General features: G+C 44.6%; 1 long non-coding RNA gene across 17 annotated transcripts in view; it reads right to left on the minus strand.

The window, feature by feature from the left end:
• Positions 1-7,954: 7,954 nt before the first annotated feature.
• Positions 7,955-22,132, minus strand: part of LOC110127552 (uncharacterized) — a 113,640-nt gene continuing 99,462 nt past the window's right edge. For 15 of the 17 annotated variants that reach the window (XR_011492920.1, XR_011492929.1, XR_011492930.1 and 12 more), the window contains one exon: positions 15,107-15,934. This is a non-coding gene — a long non-coding RNA (uncharacterized lncRNA). The other 2 variants (XR_011492883.1, XR_011492928.1) reach the window with 2 other exon arrangements.

Consider the following 22,132-nt stretch of genomic DNA (forward strand, 5'->3'; position numbering starts at 1 on the left):
TGTTAAAATCATTTGTGATTTCATCATCAGAATCTAATTTCCACTAGTTACAGTGCTTAAGCTTAAATGGTTTTTTCTCTATCCTTCACATTATATTCCTAATTAAAAAAAAAAAGAAGAATTCTATTAGGCAGTATCTCAGAACCACCACCTGACCAAGCCCAAATTCATTTCAGGCCTTGGGGACACATCAGTGAATGACTTTGCAAACTCCTGAAATCTTTTCAAAGATTTGTGGTATTGTCATTTTAGTTTATTATTACTCTCCCCATGGGGAAACATGACATTATCATTTTATAGTCAGAAAGCATTTGCAAATATCAATAATAGAATTGTATTATGCTTGCATACTATGTATAATCTACTGTTAAGACAGAAACCTCAGACTTCCCTGGTGGTCCAGTGGTTAAGAATCCACCTGCCAGTGCAGGGGACACAGGTTCAATCCCTGGTCCAGCAACATTTCACATGCCACAGGGCAACAGAGCCCATGTGTCACAGCTACTGAGCCTGAGTACCCTAGAGTCAGCGTTCCACAAGGGAAGCCACCGAAATGAGAAGCCTGCACACGGCCACGAAGAGTAGCCCCCACTCATCGCAACTAGAGAAAAGCCTGCACAGAGCAATGAAGACCCAGCACAGGCAAAAATAACAAATAAATAAATAAGACAGAAACCTCCTAGGGGTGTGACAAATCGCCAACTTCACTGCTTTCTACTCAAAGGTAGCTTTCTCAAATGGTGTGGAATAAGTGATCTTTGTCTCAGAAATAACCTGACTTTTCTGTAAGTCCCCTTACTCCTTGGGGCATTCCTGCAGTCACTCGGGGTGACTCACAGAAGCAGATTTGGGGATAAGGTGGCCAGTGAGCCTCAAATGGACAGGTTGTGGGAGAAGCAGAAACCTGGCTCTGTCTCAGTGAGCAGGCTGCCTTCAAGCAAAGCAGTGAAAAGGGTAGAACTCGGACCCCCCACTGCTCCCTAAAAACTCATCCTAGCCCCAATCCCAGGAGTTTCGTCCTGCCCTCTGGTCAATCCTAAAGGAAATCAACCCTGAACATTCATTGGAAGGACTGATGCTGAAGCTGAAGCTCCAATACTTTGGCCATCTGATGCCAAGAGCCAACTCACTGGAAAAGACCTTGATACTGGGAAAGCTAGAAGATGAAAGGAGAAGGGGGCAGCAGAGGATGAGATGGTTAGACAGCATCACCGACTCGATGCACATGAACTTGAGCAAACTCTGGGAGATAGCAGAGGACAGAGGAGCCTGGTGTGCTACAGTCCATGGGGCCACAAAGAGTCAGACATAACAGTGACTCAACAACAACTACTAGTCCTTCAGGCCACTGCATCAGGTCCTGTCCCATCTCATCCTCAGGGAGTGTCCAGTTCAATCCCCTCTGTACATCTCCCTTCAGGATATCAGTGAGCCACAACTGTATCAAAAAACTTTCAGAATGGAAAGAGTTCATTCACAAATTCACATGGTGAGCAAAGGAACCTGACCTAAGAGTAATGGAGGGGTTGCAGGCTATGAGGCTGACTAGGGCTGGATGGGGAGGACTTGCCCATGAACCCAAGCTCAGAGCATGCCTCAAACCCCGAACTAGCCCTGATCAGCGGCAGTTCAACAGCATCTAAGTTCCAGAATAACTGAGGTTCCCATGAATGTTTTCTGAAAAATGAAACTTCAACAGCCAAAACACTATTTTAACCACTTTAAAGTGGTTGCTCAAATGTGGCCCACAGTTTTCTAATGCTTTAAAAAATACCCTTTTCCAAAAAAATAAAAATAAAAAATACCCTTTTCCCACTGGTCACTATTAGGAGCTTTCCCTAAGGAATGAGAAAACCATATGATTGTGGTTACTGTTGACTGTTTCTCTCTCCCTCCCCATGGCTTTTACTTTCCTGTTACCTACACATCTCTCTTTCTCTAGGAAAGACCTACCACCAACACCTGTCCAGGCAATTTATTTTCTTTTTCAGTGGGTAGAGAAATCAGATAGCTGCTTTTCTTAGAAAAGTGTACTAAGTAAATGTCAACAGACTTTGAGGCTCTCAGAGAGATAAAGCACCTGGCTTAAATGCAGGGGTTTTGAGGTAGTTACTCCTACAGGTTCTGTTTTCACTAACTTCCAGTTCCAGAGGGAGAGGGAGCTCCAAGATTCACTGCACCTGGAATGTTCCTTGTGTATTGATGGCTTTATCATCCACCCTCTGGCCAGTAAGAGATATCACTTCTATCGTTGTTACTATAATGTATGCAAGAGCCCCATGTTTTGCTCTTATTCTATTTGTTATTTGTAGCCCTGTTGGGTGAGTAGGGCTTCCTGGCTGGCACTACCGGTAAAGAATGCATCTGCCAATGCAGACGACGCAAGAGAAGTAGGTTTGATCCCTGGGTAGGGAAGACGCCCTGGAGGAAATAGCAACCTGCTGTAGTATTCCTGCCTGGAAAATTCCATGGACAGAGGAGCCTGGTGTGCTACAGTCCATGGGGTCTCAAAGAGTCAGACAAGACTGAGCAACTGAGCCAGGTGAGCCCAGGTGAGCAACACCATGAGGCCCAGAGGGGCTGGAAGCTTTGCCTCCACGAGGAGCCTCATCTAATGGATGAGATACACAGCCCTGTGACACTTGACACTGAGCTGGCATCTTGCTGTCAGGCGTCTGGAGTGCTTCATAGACTTCCACCTCTCAGCACTGACAAAGTATCTGTGCCCATGGCCACTTTATGGCACAACCAACAGGGGCCCTGAAAGGAGACTCCACAGAGAGAGCAGACAGAGCACTGCCCAGTGGACCGCCACCAGGCGCACACGGCCGCCAGCGCCATCATCTGCCCGCTGGTGGAGGAACCGAAGAGCAACATTTGGAGAGGGCCCCTCGGCTGTGTTTGGAGTGGTTCTGAGCACTAATGATCTTACTCTGCATTTTTCACTCTGTTGGGTTGGGACCCATGACTGGGTTGTGAAATCAGTTTAAGGGGCTGCAACTAGCATTTTTCTTTAAAAAATAAATGGAACAGAAAAAATACCCAAATGGATCACACAGTGTGTGTTATTTTTACAAAACTTTTGCTTCAGTTTTATGTATCTGTGTAAGTGGTGATCAAGGAAGTTTGAAAGGCCGTGACCTTGTGCACATCCATCCTGAGACCCATCTTCCCGAGACCTATCCCTGCCACCCCCATATCCAACTGGGAAGCCAGTGGGAATCTGTTCAGAGCTCCACATCTGGCTTCACCTGGAAGGGATGGGAGTCAGGGAAGTCTTCCTGGAGGAGGCAGGGCTTACCATGGCACAAGCAGGAATAGAGAGGGAGCCGCAGGGCAGAGGAAAGGTATGGGTAGTGTTCTGTGGTAATGAGTGAGGTGAACCAGGCCTAGGAGAGACTGGAATGGCTTAAACTCTTACTAAAGCAGAACTGGTTGATATCGAGGGCCTGAAGAAAACCAAAGAATGTGCTGTCTGAGGATGCTGGTGGAAGATAAAGCTCTTCGATCAACAGATGAGGAAAACCTTGAGACCTGTGAGGAAAGGAAGTGACCCACAGCGATTACTCATCCTCAAGTGAGAAGACTGATTTTATTTCCCAGCAGTCCTCAGCAACGGGACGGTTACATGAGAAATAAGCATTTCTGTTTTGAGGGAGGGAGTAAGAAGTAGATAGACCCACGCTTTCCCAGAAGTGAATGAGTATGAACTTGGCCCTCTTCTGCCTTCTACATTCACTCTATGACCATGCCCATGGCTTGATCTATCTTCTTCCCACCAGTGACTCCCTGAAAACCACCACTGGTCCAGGCCTGGAGATCCACATACTTGCTTGGTGTTTTCACCAGAAGCCTCCATTAAACAATCCCAAGAAGAATTATAGCAATCTCTGGCCCACTCCCCACCCCCCTTCCTGTATTCCTGATTCTGGCTCATCCGCCACCTACTCGAGCCGCCATCCAGGTCAGCATCCTGTGAGTCACCCCAGACTCCTTCCCCTCCCTCCTTGCTCCCCACCCAAGGTCATCATCCTGGCGACCTCTCCACTCTGCTTTGAATCTGTCCAGCTCAATCCCCTCCTGCCCTCTCTATTGCAGCAGCCACCCACTGATCTTCCTGCGTCCTGTCATGGCCGCCTCCAGCCAAGTGGTTCTTAACCAAGATAAGCAACAGAATGACTTGGGGAGCTATTCAAAATCTAGACTCTGACTCAGTACATCTGGCCAGACTGAGCATGTATATTTTTGCAAAAGTGCTCCCAGGTGATTCTGATGTGTACCCTTCACTAAGAACCACTGCCGCCTCCTCCTCCTCGTTATTAATAACAACAAAAACAACAATTAACATTTTTTGGGGCACTGACAGGTACTTCCTTGTGTAATCTTCATGACAAGCTAATGAGGTAAGAGCTATCACCTACTCCCATTTTACAGTTATTGACACTGAGGTACATAAGTCCCATGGCTGGTAAGGGGGATGACCAAACCATGACCCATCACTCCTAACCATTCTGCTCTCCACACCACTATATAGTCTTGGTGTGAGGCTCCTTCCTTAAGCCTCTTTAAAGACAGTTCTAGAAAAAGATGGCAGCCTGGGGACACACTCGTGATCTCCCTCTCCATGCAACCTCCTACCAACAGCTTCTTAATTTGGAAAGGATTACCTTGATCAGTGTGGAAGTTCCATGGTGTACAGATATGAAAAAAACTCACTGACATGTATGCTTAGAATTTGTGACTTTATGTTCATTACTCCTCAATAAAAACAGACCCCGGAAAAGTCACTTAATTAAGAAAAAAAAAAAAAACCTAGCAAATGTAAAGAGGAGGAAACTAGGAAGAAGCCATCACAATGCTGGCAATTATGAAGAATTCTCCAGAAGTAAAACACATTTAGAGTCAATTAAGAAAAAAAAAAAAAGAGTCAATTAAGGAAAGATCCCCAGAACTAACCTACAGGAAATCATTAGAGAAGAGAAGACTTGGAGACAGCAACGACTGAACAACACAGGATTCCCTGCAAGATGAAGAATAAAAAACCCCAGTACAGGCTGACTTGTCTACAGTGGGGAGCATATAGCTGGGAGCTGTAGCAGCCACAGCAGCAAGGACACAGGGGCTCTGAGAGTCCACAGGAGTATCCTTGGGCCAGAGAATGGGGGATGCCCCCAAGTCAATAGCAATGAGAGGCGTCTTCCTAAAGAAACCTCATGTGATTTCTGTACCAATAAGGAAGTCCAGCCTCATCAAATCCAGTTCCTGGTATATTTGGTGCTGATGAATACAAAGGGTCCCACTGGGGTCACTGGTGCTTTCAGCTCCCACTGTGCAATCCAAGGGAGCAGGGCCTGACACAATGATTTTGAAGGCCATCCTAAAAGAGCAAAGAAAATTCTGAGAGAAAAAAAACAAGTGTGAAGTATACCTTATCACTAGCACCGATTAGATATATTGGGTTGGCCAAAAAATTCACTTGGGGTTTTTCCGTAACATCATACAAGAAAACCTAAACGAATTTTTTGGCCAAGCCAATATTTAAGGAAAATGTGATCAGGACATATGGTGCTAGTGTAATACAAAACAATTCACTGGGACACACCAGAGAATCCTGGAGCAGACTCAGGTATATACATGGAAATGTACTGTAAGATCCAGGTGGTATTACAGATCAGGAGGGCAAGGATAAACAGGATGAAATGGCAACCCACTTCAGTATTCTTGCCTGGAGAATCCCATGGACGGAGGGGCCTGGTAGGCTACAGTCCATGGGGTCGCAAAGAGTCGGACATGACTGAGCGACTTCACTTCATCAATCCTTAGGGAAAAGAAAGTTAAATCTTTAACTCACAACTCATGAAAATACAACAAATTCATCCAGATTTTAATGTAAAAATAAAAATCCCAAAAAGATAAAATTAAAAGTACTAAGAGAGAATTTATCTAAATCTGTAATTCTGTAGCAGAGAACGCCTCTCTGAGCTTGACACAAAGACAGAAACCAGGCCAGGCCTAGAGATCCAGAGACTCCATCAACAGTTGCTCCCCCTCATCCCCAGCCCCTCCTCTTCCTGTAGTCCCCATTCTGGCTCATCCTCTACCTGCTCCCTCTGCCCTCCATCAGCACCCTGTGTGCCGCCCCAGATTCCTCTCCCTCCCTCTTCATTCCCTCACCAAGACCACCATATCGTGGCCACCTCTACTCTGTCTATAACTGCACAACTCAATTCTCTCCAGGGGGCCTCACTATGGGCCTTGTCTTGCCACCCTGGTACCAGTGCAAGGGCCACCAATGGGCTTCCCTGCTCCCAGCCACTGCCACCTCCACCTAGTGGCTTGGAAAGCCTATACAGACTACCTTGATGGCATGGACATTTTAGTTTTACAAATGCTTAGTGAACAAAACTAAATGGCAAATGACAATCTAGGATAACATATTTGTAATATAAAATAGACAAAGAGTTAACAGTCTGAATATACATTGAGTACTCTTTTCAATCAATAAGACAAAAAGAATAAACCACATTAAATTTTTTTTTAAATGCAACCCCATGGACTGTAGCCCACCAGGCTCCCCTGTCCATGGAATTCTCCAGGCAAGAATACTAGAGTGGGTCGCCATTCCCTTCTCCAGGGGATCTTCTTGACCCAAGGATGAACCTGGGTCTCTGGCATTGCAGGCAGATTCTTTACCATTTGAGCCACCAGGGAAGACCCTAGTAACACTAAATAATAATCAAATACAAATGAAATTTTAAAAAAGAATATACCAGTAGAAAACTAGATTGAGTATACAATCAAACAATTTGTCAAGAGAATCACCAATGACTAACTGGCCTGTAAAAAAAAGTCCAAAACAAACAAAGTCCAAGTAATAAAATAATAAGTAAAAATAAAGCAGTAACAATGAAACACTATTTTGCTTATCAAATTTGCAATTAAAAATAATAATATCTAATGTTGGGAAAGATGTAGTGAAAGAGATAGTCTCACAGGACTACAGAGCCTAAACTGATATAAACTTTCTGAAAGGCAACTGGGCAAGGTATCAAAATCCCTGAAAGTGTGCATATCCTTTGATCTAACAATTCTACTTAAAGACTAAAACCTAATGATTAAAAATAAGGACATGCACAGAGTCAGTATTATATATAGGCCATCACTGTTGGTAGCCTAAAGGGACAATAATAAGGAATAGGTTAAATTGTGGTAGGTATATAGTGAAATACCAGAGAGTCATTAATTTATTGACAAGGAAAACTGTCAACAACTTATTGCTAAGTATAAAAAGTAAGTCACAGAACAGTATGTAACGTATATGAACCCATTTGTGTAATGGAATGTGTATGTGTATTTATATCCATGTATGTCCACAGAAAAAAGATCTTAAAGGATATGACCAAAATAATTTATAATATATATCTCTGACAAGCATTAATTAGTATGATTTATTTTCTTCTTTGTGTTTCCTACTTCTTTTACAAGAAACACACCAGTGTGATACAGACCTCTCCCATCAACTGGTCTAGAATTCCCATTTGGCTCTGAGGGTCCTTATATGTAATATATGGCCCTCATCTGCAAATCCAACAAGCGAAGGATTGAAAATACTCAAGGGGGAAAAAAATCCATAAATTGTTTTTTGTTTCCAAAAAACAAAACTTGAAATTGTCCCCTCACTGGCAATCATTTACACAGCACTTACACTGTATTTACAACTACTTACATAGCATTTCCATTGTATTAGTTATTGTAAGTACTCTAGAGATAATTTAAAGTATACTGGAATTCCTGGAGGTCCAGTGGTTAGGACTCCATGTTTTCACTGTCAAGGCCTGGGTTCAATCCCTACTTGGGGAACTAAGATTTTACAAGCCAGGCAAAAAAAAAAAAGTATGTGGGAGGATGTGCATAGGTTATATACAAATACTACACCTTTTTTTTTTTCCACCTTTTTATACAGGCGACTTGAGCATCCATGAATTTTGGTAACTCCAGGGATGAGGGGAGAGCTCCCGGAACCAATGCCTGGACATGGAGGGACAATTCTGTATATTTCTGTGCTATTGCAACTTTTCAAACTTAATGTCTACTCAATTCTCCTGACTGTGGGTACAGTCTGTGTCTTACATTTCTTTTGTGTTCCTGTCAGAGCCTGAAAGAAAAAGTGTGAAACTGTTAGTCGCTCATTCACGTTGGACTCTTTGAGACCCCACAAACTGTAGTCCACCAGGCTCCTTTCTGTCCATGGAATTCTCCAGCAAAAATACTGGAATGGGTAGCTGTTGCTTTCTCCAGGGGGTCTTCTTGGCTCATGGATCAAACCTGGGTCTTCCACAATGCAGGCACATTCTTTACCATCCAAGCCACAAGGGAAGCCCCTTCTCAGTACCTAGTACATAGCAAGTTTCCAGCAAACAGCCCGAGGATGAGTATGTCATTTCTGTGTCAGTACTTCTTGGGCTGCCCAAGCACGGGCTGATTGGCTCCACAGGCGTAGCATCCAAGCCGAGTTCCCGGCCAGGCTTGAGGCTGTGTGTTGTGGGCCACCTGTCAATCTGGTCTTGTGAAGATGCTTATTGTTGCTGCTAATTACTGTTGAGTGATGGGGCTGTTTGTTTAAAGCAAAGGTTACTGCTCCCACACTCAGAGGCATAGCCAATCCTGTGGCATCCTATAATTAATAAGTATTCCCTATGGTGAAAAGTTGGCTTTGATCCAACAGCTCCCTTCCCACTCCTTCCATCATCCTCATCCTATTTACAACTTCCCATCTTGGCCATTGGAGGCCTCATCTGGAGAAGCACCCCTTTTATCCAAACTATGGGGCCTTGTCAGAACAGCCTGGCATCCCTGGTGTCCCTAACCTGACTCACCAGCTCCTCCTTGTCCTCCTAGAAGATGAAGTTTGCAAATCTACTGCCCAAGCAGTCCAACCTGTAAGCCCAGAGGCTGAAAGAGTTCTCAGAGACCACTGTAGGAGTGACATGAGGAATTTTTTTCGTGTAAACTCAACAAGTAAATTTTCATGTTTGTCCATAATTTTTGCCCTCAGTACTCATTTCAGTTAAACTCTCTGGAGAAAAAAAAAATACAAATGCCACTGGACACAGAGGTGTCAAAGAGAGGACCAGTTGACTGCTTTTCTTCTCTTTGTACAGATATAAACAATCCAAGGTTCTGGAAGCAGCAGAGAGAGAAGCAAAGTCCTGGAGCACTTGCCATGAGCACTTGTGAGAGGCCAAGCTTAGATGCCACCATGGGAACCTTGAGCTAGTAGTTTACAGCCCCGTGCCTCAGTTCCTCATCTGTAAATGGGACGATAGTAGTGGAACTTGTTTCACAGACTTGTTGTGGGGATTAAATGAGTTCATGGGTATAAACTACTTTAAAACAGTGGCAAGCTACAGGTGAACAAGACGTTAAGTGTTTGCCACTGATAATGTCACAGTGACAGCCATGTGCTGAGCACTGCCTGCCCTTCTGTAGCCCAGGATTTCTCAACACTGCTGACATTTTGGGCTGGATAACTCTTGTGAACAGCTGTCCTGTGCCTTCATTGAGAGGATGTTTAGCAGCATCCATGTCCTCCCTCTATCCACTGGACGCCAGCAGCACACCCCACCCCAGCCCCTCACCAAGTTGTGACAATTAAAAACATCCCCAAACATTGGTAAATACCCCCTGCTGGTGCCGGTGAGGGCAAAATGGCCCCCACTTGAGAACCACTGACATAGTCCTAGGGCTTCCCTGGTGGCTCAGCAGTCAAGAATCCACCTGGATTCTGGAGACTCAGGTTCAATCCCTGGGTCAGGAAGATCGCCTGGAGTGGGAAATGGCAATCCACTCCAGTATTCTTGCCTGGGAAATCCTACGGACAGAGAAGGCTGGTGGGCTACAGTCCATGGTGTTGTGGAGTCAGACATGACTGAGTGACTAAACATTCATGACACAGTCCTATAAAAACCACTGCCAAGGAGAAGCTGTACCACGTACTCTGACCTCACCTCTGTGCAGGTTCCAGTGTGGATCTAGACCTGGAAGCCCCTCATTGACGCCCCTTGCAGTCAGACGTAGGAGCTTCGGGTGGGGAAGTAAACAGTGGCCAACTTGTTTCTCTAGATGGCTACCCGCTTCTCTTCTTTCAGATAAGCAGGAAACTGGAGTCTGGGCCATCTTCCTAGCTGGGAGGTACCCTCACCCTTGAGAGACAAGAGGGCGCAGGGAGGACAGGAGTCCAGGGGCTGACTTCTCTGGCAGCCTGTGGCTGTGGCCTTAGTGAAAGGACATAGGCATGGCTACTGAGGCTCCTGGGAACACAGTCTAGCCCAGAGAGAAGGCCAGACAGGAAGCAGAACTGAAGCCCTCACCATGGCAGAGAAAACAGCCTTACCTAGTGAGGTCTCTGGGCACAAGAGGTGTAGCCCCACCTCTTCTCAGGAAACAAGTGGCCTCTCTACTTGATTCTGAAAAGAACATAGCTCTCTTCATAAAATAGGCTTCTAACCACTTAGCACTGTTAAAGTTTACCGTGCATTTATTTTGACCCAGCATTTGCACCTGCTACAAACCCATCTATGGAGATATTAGCACAGGTGTACAGCATTCACACGGGGCTGTGGTGTACTAAGGTTTAGCATTCGGACCTGACGCCTGGTTCAAATTCCAGATGCAGCACCACCAGATATGTGACCAAGGGAAAGTTACTGACCTCTTCTGTGGCTAAGTCCCTTTACTTGTGAAGCAGGGGCAATAACAAGGGCCTATACCTCAATGGGCTGATATAAGGGTTATGACTTTCCATATGCTAAGAACAATATCTGTGATCAATAAATGCTAGCTATTGTGATATTCATCGTGACCTTGATTAGTTACAGCTAAAAATCAGGAAATTTAAAACCATGTGGCACATCCATTCTATGGAATACTGGGCATCACTGAAAGAAAGTTGAACTGTAACTATTTAAATAATAGAACTTATTTAATAATAAAGGTCAAATTGTTAAATAATCAAAACAGTTGCAGATAAGTACCTGTAGCTTGAGATTATTTGTATATAAAAAGAGCTATATAGAAACAGATACGTCTTTATCTTCGTGGGAAATTTCTATAACATTCAAGAAGCTGTTAGCAGTAGTTATGCCTAGGGAGTGGGAATAGATGACTGGAGAATTTTTGCTTTCTCCTGCAGTATTTAGAATTTCCTACTATGAGCCTGTATTTTAAAAAAATAATATTTTTTATTTTAAAAAAAAGATAAATATATATCCACTTCTGTGGAAACATTTTCAAGATATATTGTGAAATCATTTTCACAAGTGGCAAAATACGAATGGTACAAGCCACAGGAACAAATCTCAGTTCACAAATTCAGATGTGCAAGAAATCAAACTTTAGTTTCTATAACTCAACACAGTGTTTATGGTGAGTTTCCATCCTGCCAACAGGAAGCTTAATGCTAGGTATGTCTGCACACTGAGAAGTGCCAGACATGGGACACTGGAGGCAGCTGTGAAGTGGGTTGAGGCCAGATCTAGTAACCTCTGCTGCTCTTGGCCGCTGTGGGCAGCCAGGAATCTTGGACCAGGCTGCCTGGGTCCCCCCAGCTTGGCCCCGCCATGTGGCCATCACTCTCTGGGACCTCACTCCTGCCTGCCCAGGTGAACTGCTAGAAGACAGGGCAAGGCTCCAGACACCTCAGATCTTTCTCCCCTCTGTCTCCTGCCCCATCCGGTTTGCAGAGGGTAAGGCTGCAAAGAGTTGGGGTCTTGCCACCTAGGTGAAATCATTCTTCTATCTTGTTTCCAGTCAAAGTATTCATCCTGAGGAAGAGAATCCTTTTTCTTCCTAGAGCTAGTCTACAAATCCTAAAGTTTCCCTAAGTGTGTAAGCTTTTGACACACAAAAGCCAGAGACATCCGAAGGATGATTCCTTTTTCTAATCTGGAGAGCTGACTCAAGAGGGAATCAGCTCCATGAATATGAGAGTAGAAAGGGGGAAAATTCAGGGAGGAAAAAAAGAGATTCCTTTCTTAAAGTTTTATGCAAGCCACACATACGTGTAAATGCAAAATAGAAAGTCTGAACATTTCCAGCAAGTAATTAGCCCATCAGTACCTACCAGTAATGTAAACTTTAAGACAGGGGTAGGGATGGAAGAGGAGCTTTATCGGTATTAGTCTATGAATCTCTAACCTGCTTGGATTTCTAATGACTAAACTATATTCAGTATTGCTTATATAATCTATTATTTTAAATAAATAATACCCATACACTTTTTACCTTCAGCCTGGGGATAGAAGGTGATGAAGGTGACACCTGTCTGGCCCCCTGATGCCTTGGGAAGCTAAATTTGCATGATGGGTTGAGGTGCCTGAACTCTTTCTAAAGGGAGGAGGAGATAGGTACAATGAGCTGACCCAGAGACAAAAGCTTTGCTCTGTGGAATGGAGGAGGTAATTCTAAGCTAGGATGGTAGATGTGATTTATAGATGTACCTGTGGAGCTGAAACTGATGGCTCTGTAAGGCAATAGGGGTACCAGAAGCCCCATGGCCCTGCTCTGATACTAGAGAGCTGGCTGGCTTCATGCCAACAGGACTGTCAGTGGCTCCTAGCAGGTGCAGTGTGCCTGATGGGTGTGGTAATGTCCAGCAGATCTGATAGCTCCATGGGGTGTGGCAGGGGCAAAGGGAGGTTGCAGAGCTGGACCAAGGGAAAAGATAGTGGGAGTGGGGGTAGGGGGTTAAACTAAACTTATCAGCACATGGGAGACACACGCCCTGAGGATCCCCAAAATGATCATGGGGTGAGCAAGTGGGAACCAAGCAGGACCTAGGATCTCGCACTGGCAAGTAGGAGCAAGAGTCAGACACATTCGGCTGGGCTCTAATGACGTGACAGATAAAGTCCAGGTGTGTGCACAGGTGGGGAGCACAGGCGATGGAGCCACAGTGTCTATACGGGAGAGGTCAGGGAAGGTCTCCTGAGTCAGCTGACACAGGTAACTCAGAGTGGGTGGGAAGGGTGGAGGATGTGAGGAACCCTGTATGCAAAGGCCAGGAACTGTGAGGGAGTGAGCCAGGGTTTAGGGGAACTGAAAGCAGCTCAGGGTGAATACAGGGTAATGGTTAAGAGGCCACAAAGTTTGTGTTCCACGGTAAGGAATTTGAACTTTATCCTACAGGCAGTGGTAACGCTCAGAAGGGCACTTTAAGCAGGGAAATTGGGATGATCAAATCACTAGGAAAGCTCTTTCACTGCCACACTCCCACCACTCCTAGCTAACTTCCACCCAGTTGTGCAGTGAGCGTTGCTTCCTCCAGGAAGTTGTTCTTTGCCCACCCCTTGAACTTAGCTAACCCTCAATTAAAGCTTCTAGGGGTTCCCAAGCACCCCCCAATCTCTAACCCTGTGTCATGCTCTCCTGTGTCCTCTATTTCTTTCTCTCCCCTCATATACTGGGAGTGCTGAAGGCAAGGGACTGTTCCTTCTGGGTGTCTTTTCTATGTTGTATCCCCAGGATCCAGCACAATGCCTGACATTTAAGTACACAATATGAATTTAATGGGAAAACAAAACCTTTTTGTTTTTAGGCTGGTTTCCAGCCTAAGCTGGAGTATGGGTTTGAAAGCGAGGAGAGGGGACCAGGGAGAGGGGTTCTTGCAACAGTTTAAGAAATGATGAGGGCCTGTCCAAGGCAGTAGTGGAAGAACTGGAGAGCAGCGAGTGACTGGGGAAATACTTAGGGAGCAGAACCGATAGGCCTGGGTGATTAGACGAAGGAAGTAAGGGAACTGGATAAGCAGGGAAAGAGCTCCTGGGCTTCCGGTTTAAGTGGTTAGGTGGATGAAGGATTAACCAAGACTGGCTATTCTGGAAGAGAAGGCAATGTGTGGAGGAAAATGATGAGATCTGCCAGTGACATACCTAGAAGAATACTGGTGAAGAGGTTCAAAGGGAAGCTGGAATCATAGAACTGGAGCCCAGGACAGATAGCTGGACTAAAGACAGAGACTTGGAAGCTGTCAGCCTGCAGGTGATGGTTAAAGACCAAGGAAGGGATAAGATCACCCAGGGAGTGAAGGAGCACATGAAACAAGGACACCCAACTATAAGAGGTGGGCTGAGGGGGAGCTATGGAGAGAAAATCAGACATGAGAGAGGGAGAGCTAACAGAGTTGTAGCACAGCTATTGGGGGAGAAGTGGCTCCAAGGACTAGCAAATAGGGTCCAACAGTATGGAGAAACTAAGAACCCAACCAGACCCCTCCTGCAGTTGAAGAAACTGAGACCCAGGAAGGCTGACTGACTGAGGTGTTGGAGCCCGCAAGCCATCACTGCCCATGATCACATAGATCTGTGGCTATTGTATTATGATCTCTGGACTCCTGTGGGCAGCGGGGTGGGGGCGGGTGGGGGGGGGGGAAGTCCATAATAATACCAAGACTTTTTTGTAGTGTTCACTTTGTTGACATTTGTACTAACACTAAAGCAACGGGAGATAAAACTGCTGGGGCCTTAACACAAATCAACAAAGTCATATTCTTCATTCCCAAGAACTTATGTTTTAATAAAAAGGTCAATTTCACCTAAGAATGTCTATAATGGAGCAATAATTATTAATCTTATTAAAACATGATCCTTGAGTACACATCTTGTTATGAGCCTGTGCACAAATCACTTGGGCTGAAGTACTGAACACATTTATGCTATTGTTTGCATAGATAGCTAAATTACCTGCTTTTGGGGGGGAACATCATTTTTATTAGAAAGAATGATTGACCAACTTTGATAATTCAGACTTGGGTATTGGAAGACGGGTTCTCAAAAATGAAGTGAGCTTGTCAAATCAAGAAACCGCTAATATTTTTTTCTGATAGAATCTGAGCTGTCAAGTGAAAACTGTTGACAGAATGAGCTTGACAGCTTCCCAATATCTACATTTGGTGATGAAATTAGTGGTAATAATAACAAATGTGGTATTTCGAACTGAAATGTGTCTACATTTGGAAGATTTGCATAAATCACTGAGCCATTATTTTCCAATGACCAATGCATGATGTTAGAAAATCAGGCATGAATAAAAGACCCATTCAACACACAAGGCAGACCAAAAGACTTTTACTATAGCTGCTGTTTAGTCACCAAGAAGTGTTTGACTCTTTGTGACCCTATGAACTGTAGCCAGCCAGGCTCCTCTGTCCATGGGATTTTCCAGGCAAAACAGTGGAGTGGATTGTCATTTCCTTCTCCAGGGCATCCTCCTGACCCAGGGATCGAACTCATGTCTCCTGCACTGCAGGTGGATTCTTTACTGCTGAGCCACAAGGAACCCTAATATAACTGAGTATGAGAAATTCGCTGATATGGTTTCAGATCTCACACTGCAACTAACCTTTCAGAAAATGCCATCTGTCCAATTCTGGTGACATATCAAAAAAGATATCCACGGAGTAGGAAATGGCAACCCACTTCAGTATTCTTGCCTGGAAAATTACATGGGCGGAGGAACCTGGCAGACTATAGTCCAGGGGGTCACAAAAGAGTCAGACATGAGTTAGTGACTGAGCCCACACACACACAATGTATAATATATAATTTTTACTGCTGTGTAAAGCAAATAAAGGTCTTTATCAAAATATTATGACTTCAAATAAAAAGATATCCACAATTATCTGAAAAGACTCTTAAAATACTCTTACTTTTTCCAAATATGAATCTATATGAAGCTGAATTTCATTCATCTACTTCAAGGAAAGCAATATATTATTCAATACAAAAACAGGCATGAGAATCCAGCTGTCTTCTATTAAGCTATTCATTAAAGAGATTTGCTGGGACTTCCTTGGTGGTCCAGTGATGCTTCCAATGAAGGGGGCGTGGGTTCGATCCCTGGTCTAGAAACTAAGATCCCACATGCTACATGGAGCAGCCTGGAGACAAAAAAAAAAAAAAGAGAGAGAGATTTGCAAAACTATAAAACAATACAACTGTTCTTTTTTCTTTTAGAAGATATATTTTTATAAGAAGTATGCTAACATGTAAAAGATTTGTTACTGTCATTTTAAAATAATAAACAACTAATTTTAAAGACTAAGTTTTTAATAGTCTTTTTCATATTTGTACTATAGTAAATATCTATAGCTACAATCCACATAAATAAAAGTATTTTAAAGTCCTCAATAATTTTTATGAGCATAATAAGGGTCTCAAGACCAAAACATTTGAGAACTGTAGATACAGAACACCTGGTTCCTGATTCCCAGTTAAAGAAGCCCAAAGGGGCTTGTTTCCAGCACACCTACCCCTCCCACTCACTTCTCCACAGAAAAAGAATTATAAAACACTTAAAAACAAAATAAAAAACAACACCTAGCTGAGAAAGAAATAAGAGAGCAAGCACAAAGAGCTAAAGAGAGAATAAGATACTTTCCTTCCCTTCAATATAATGTTCCTTTAAGGTTACACACCAGAGCCTGGTAAAGCAGTTCTCCCAGGCGAGGCTGGGTTCACACACAACCCCTCCCTGCCACCTGCGGTGGCAGACAGACTAGGGGCAGAGGGGAGAGAGCAAGTTCAGGTGTTTTATCTCCCTCACACTCAGTACCTGAATTGATACAGCGAATGATTAAGACAGGTGGGGCCATTTTTTATTAGTCACGATTGACAGGGGAGGAAGCAGAGGTCTATACCTTGACCAACACCAGTAACTAAACCACAGCTGGGAGCAGCAGCCTCCGACTGCAGTCCAGGTTTCCCTCCAGGCGGCACTCACTCTAAGATGTCTCCATCCCCACTCAAGCCCAGAGGTCCACCACTAAGATGCATTATTTTACCTGTTAAGTAAGGTCTTATAAGTCACATAAAATTCTTTTTTAATCTTTTGTCCATTCTTTTGGGTAACTGGCCTTTTTAATAAGATGAAAAAGATCCTTTATTTTTCAACTACAAAATTAGTTTAAAACTGATTAAAAAGTAAAACAATGAAAGAGAAGACAAAAAATAGAGATAACACAAAAGCTGGTTATTAGAAAATAGACCTCTAACAAAACTAATCATAAACAAAAGGCATGAGGGACTTCCCTGGCAGTCCAGTGGTTAAGATTTCATGCTTCCACTGCAGGGGGTGTAGGTTCCATCCCTGGTTGAGAAACTAAGATCCATACAGGGCACATCGTGGCCAAAAAAAAAAAAAAATTCGGGGAATGAAGAAACGATTAAATACAGTATATATGGAAAAAAGACTGAAAATTTTATGCTAATAGTTTTAAGGTTTTTACTTTTTATAAAAAATTTTAAATGACCAAAACTGACTAGAGGAGAAGTTAACATTTTTAGTGATACTAATAGTAATAATACTCTGAAAGTATCCTTTTAAAATGCAAACCCCTGGGACTTCTCTGGTGGTCCAGTGGCTAAGACACCATGCTCCCAACGCAGGGGCCCTTGGTTTGATCCCTGGCCAGGGAACTTTATCCCACATGCCACAACTAAGACCCAGTGCAGCCAGATAATTAAACAAAAACTTAAAAAAAAAAAATTAAAATGCAAACCCCTCAGGGCAGGAAGTGCCAATGAGTTGTTCCTCACCTTTCTTTTTGTGACAAAACAAGAGTTTTTGGAGCCTAGGCCTGTCTGTCTGGTTGGAAGGAAAGAGGGTACAGAGGAAGGGCTGGCACGATTCTGTGTTTAGCGACCCTGGTCAGCCTGAACTCAGATTATCCCAAGGCCAAAGCTGGCTGCCAGCATATCCCCTGCTGATTTTCCCAAGACTAGCACCTCAAACACTTGAATCTCAGTCCCAGAAGGAAACAGAGACATCCCTGTCAATCTGGCTCTGCCCAGCTCCAAGGCCCTGGCTACAAGCCCCTCATCCTTTTCCCCTTCCCTCCCCTCCTCACTTCTCCCTCTCTCCTTCCTCCCCCTCTTCCTCCCTCTCTTGCCTCCTTCCCCCCACCCCCATATTCTGCTGGATGACAGAGTAGCTCAAGGTATGGCTGCAGGCATATCAGGTGCTACACCAGCTCTCCTCACTCCCACCTCCTGGTACTTCCAGCCAGAGTTGTTGTGACAAATAGGTGGAGTCCTGAGGCCCAACCCTCAACCTGTCTTGGCTCATTTCCCAAACTTATTTCTGAATCTGACGTCAGAATCAGACTAAGGAGAGGCCTGAGGGGTGTGGTACTATGTGCGGTAAAGGGAGATAGTTGTCGAGCTCTGACCCCGGTCATGGAGCTACTGCAAGAGATCTACCATTTACACCTTGCTCTGTGGCCCATATGAGTGTCCCTATTACAGAAGCACTACTGTGTCTCAAATTTGTCAATGCAGCCAGATAAATAAAAATTAAATCTATTTAAACGCTCCCCCTGGCTTGTGACTGCAGCCATGAAATTAGACACTTGCTCCTTAGAAGAAAAGCTATGACAAACCTAGGCAGCGTATTAAAAAGCAGAGACATTACTTTGCCAACAAAGGTCCGTATAATCAAAAGCTATGGATGTGAGAGTTGAACCATAAAGAAAGCTGAGCACTGAAGAATTGATACTTCTGAACTGTGGTGTTGGAGAAGACTCTTGAGAGCCCCTTGGACAGAAAGGAGATCAAACCAGTCAATCCTAAAGGAAATCAGTCCTGAATATTCATTGGAAGGACTGATGCTGAAGCTCCAATACTGTGACCACCTGATGCAAAGAACTGACTCACTGGAATAGACCCTGATGCTGGGAAAGACTGAAAGCAGGAGAAGGGGACAACATAGGATGAGATGGTTGGATGGCATCACCAACTCAATGGACGTGAGTTTGAGCAAGCTCCGGGAGTTGATGATGGACAGGGAAGCCTGGCATGCTGCAGTCCATGGGGTCACAAAGAGTCGGATATGACTGAGCGACTGAATTGTACTGAAGTGTTACCCAGTCCATACCAGCTTGTGAACTAGCACTATCTTAAGCAACAGACACTAGAAGCACCACCTCTATCTGTGCACACGTCTCTGTGTATGCTTGTGTGTGGAGGGGTGAAGATACCTTGGATATTTTAATGAGAGAAAAGGTGACCCCTTTCAGAAAAAGGATAGGGATGACCAGTGTATCCAATTAGCTGGGACTAGTGTTATTCTGAGCTGCTGAAACTCTCTTCCACCCCCAGTGCAGATGAAGGGTCTAAGAATGAAGTGTGATGGGGCAGGTGCTGTGGCCAAGTTACGATGTCTCCTTATGGTCTTATCCATGGGGGTGGGAATGGGAAAAAGGCCACAGCACAGAGTTGAGTTTAGGCAAAAAGGGCTCCTTTGTGAACCCTGCTAATGATTTAGTCCTTGACTAACTCGAGCACCTGGCACCCCTAAGGCACGCTCTTCAGTGGACTCCTTACCTTGCTAAAATCTCAGGAGTGGGATGGGTTGTGGAAGGCAGATACTCACTGTAACCTCCAACTTCTGCTGACTGCCTGGTCTGGAGTGACCAGCCAGTCCAGATAACAGATGACTGATGCAGCACTGACCCTAACCACACCCAAGGCCAGGAACTTGATCAGGCATGTTCAAGTGCATTAATGGACACAGTGGGTTGGAAGAATTAAAATCTGGACCATATCAGATGTTTGGCAGTCCTTACCAAAGTCAGCCTCTGGTGAGAATTGTGAACAGGAATCTAGAGTCAAAGACCTAAAAACCAACAATAGACATGCCACCCCATGGACATTTCCCAGTCCAGGTTGGTATTATGATTTGAAAGGCCCTAAGGAAGGTCCCCAGGTTCCCCTTCCTATCTAATGAAATGATGCCTATAATTCACAAATTAGACCCCTCTTCCTTTCACTGCACTCCCTCTACTTTGGGCAGGGCTGGGTGGAATTGGATGGAGCTGGGACCAGTGTTATTCTGAGTTGCTGACACTCTCTTCCACCCCCAGTGCAGATGAAGGCTCTGACAATGGAGTGTGATGGGGCAGGTGCAAGAGTAGACAGAAGTAATGATGAGGAAATAACTTTCTAATAATGCCTACAACTGATTCTATTGACAATCTAGACTTTTAGGTCTCTCTCCCTAACCCCACCAAACACATCTGGGTTCCCTCTTTGGAAACAGTGAGCTTCTTCTTCAAAGTACCCATCACTCCCTGCCACCCAAGACCTACGAGGTAGGATACTTTCAGGATAGGCTCTATGTAGGCTCAAAGACTATGTATTAGTGATTAACTCAAAACCTCCCTCTGTAGGTTCCTCTGTATAAATGGTGACATAGTAGAAAGCCTGGTGTATTTTGATGTGATCTGTCAGACTCTCAGAAGTCCTCCTTCCAAAAATATCCTCCTTGCTCCATACCTACGTGGCACCTAAAATTTCACCATTAGAGGTACTTAAAAGTAATTCAGTAGGTCTCTTGGAAAACAAAAAGATTTCCTGATTCAGGGTAGGGGTGGGGGATTAGCAAGGAGAAGTCACATAAGAACAAGTCAGTGGTAGCCTCTGAATTACTATGCAGAAGGGTTTAGAGGTAGCAATCCAGTGTGGGAAGAGGAGCTGGGATGGGGAAGCAGGAGGGCTGGAGGGTCTGAAGTCATTTTTCATAGTGAATACAGGGGTTTTTATTACATTATAAATTTATATATAACTATATATATTTATATATATGGGTGGGTTGGCTTTTGGCGAGTGGGACTGATAGAGACCTGGGATGCTCAAAGACTCCTCCATAAACCATCCCATGATGCTAACACTGCAACAAGAGAAACAAGCAGAGCTCTAAGACCTTGGAAATCAAGATACAGGAGTCCTGGACTTGGGGTCAGGGGTGAGTGTGTAGGGAGAGAAGGGGGCGTGGTTGGAAGAGAACACCAAATTCAATCCCTCCCCCTCTTGGTCACTTTGCTTGTCAGAGGCAGGCAAACACCCCAAGGCTCAGCTGAGAAATACCCAAGAGGGTCTTGAGTCCTCAGAATTCTCTACAGGGTCCCCTCCCTGGAGGAGGCCTTGAACGGGAGTGCGGACCAGGGCCAAGAAAAGGCAGAAGGGCAGAGTAAACTGTGGACTGTCTGGTCACGTGATGAGCTCTCATGGCTTCTTGTCTTGTAATTTCTGTCCCCCTCCTCCTCTGGTCTCTCCCTCTCCTCCTTTCCCCTCCCTCTGCTCTGTTTTCACTCGGTTAAAATAGATGCAAACTCTGGTCTTTTCTATTTTTAATACCTAGCCATTACATAATCCACACTGTAATTGCTGACTTGAAAAAGTATTGGCAACAGTAGAAAATCCCCCGAGTTTTAAACAGGAAAAGGATTATTACAGCACAAAAGGCAGTTTTACTGACTGGTAAACCGTCTGTAGTCGTCACTTGCCAGTGGAAGTCACATGGGCCTTGGGAAACACTCTCCTCAACTCAGGGAAAGCAGGCTGGGGGAAGGGAAGAACTGCAGCCTCGGCTGGGAGGGGGAGGCTTTGTGTGGCGAGGCAGGGGGTAGGACCATGCCCTGGAGCTCCTGCTGGGCCCAGAGGGGAGGGAGGAAGGAGTGAACTTCAGGATACCCGTCCCCTCCTCCCAGGGCCACCTTTTACTGCATTTGTTTCTGGTTAAGACAGTCAAGTCTCCAACATCCCCAACTTCTCCCTCATTGGACTGCCTGGGCCTTCCTACAGTCTCCAACACATTTCTGGGCAAGCCTGAGTGAGGGTGGACTATCCCAGTTAAATAGATGATTTCATAAAGACAAAGGAGCAAGCAAGACTGCTTGTTAATCACACAGATCTGACCCACTCCTCTGCAAGGCTTTCCACAGATTAAGTCAACCACCACACTAATTCCTCAATAAAATGCTCTAATAACAACATAAGCACTAAAGGTTTGATAAAGGCTTTCCCAACCAAACTGAAATTAACAATCTCATTTAAGTCAAAAATCCTCTGTGTGTTGGGGGTGTGGGTAGTGTAGGAAATACAAAGGGGATAGGGACAGCTTTCCCTGCTTTTGCCAATTCTGCCACAATCCTAACCCTAATAATCAAGGAGGATCAGTCCAATCTGTATAACTATTCACGTCAATTCATTCCATAAACATTTGCTGAATGCCACATGCTGGACTAGTTGTTTGGGGATAAAACATTTAGTAAAATCGTTGCCCTCATGGAACTGCCAGG

This window comes from Odocoileus virginianus, chromosome 2, assembly GCF_023699985.2.
Source record: "Odocoileus virginianus isolate 20LAN1187 ecotype Illinois chromosome 2, Ovbor_1.2, whole genome shotgun sequence".
NCBI classification, from domain to species: domain Eukaryota; kingdom Metazoa; phylum Chordata; class Mammalia; order Artiodactyla; family Cervidae; genus Odocoileus; species Odocoileus virginianus.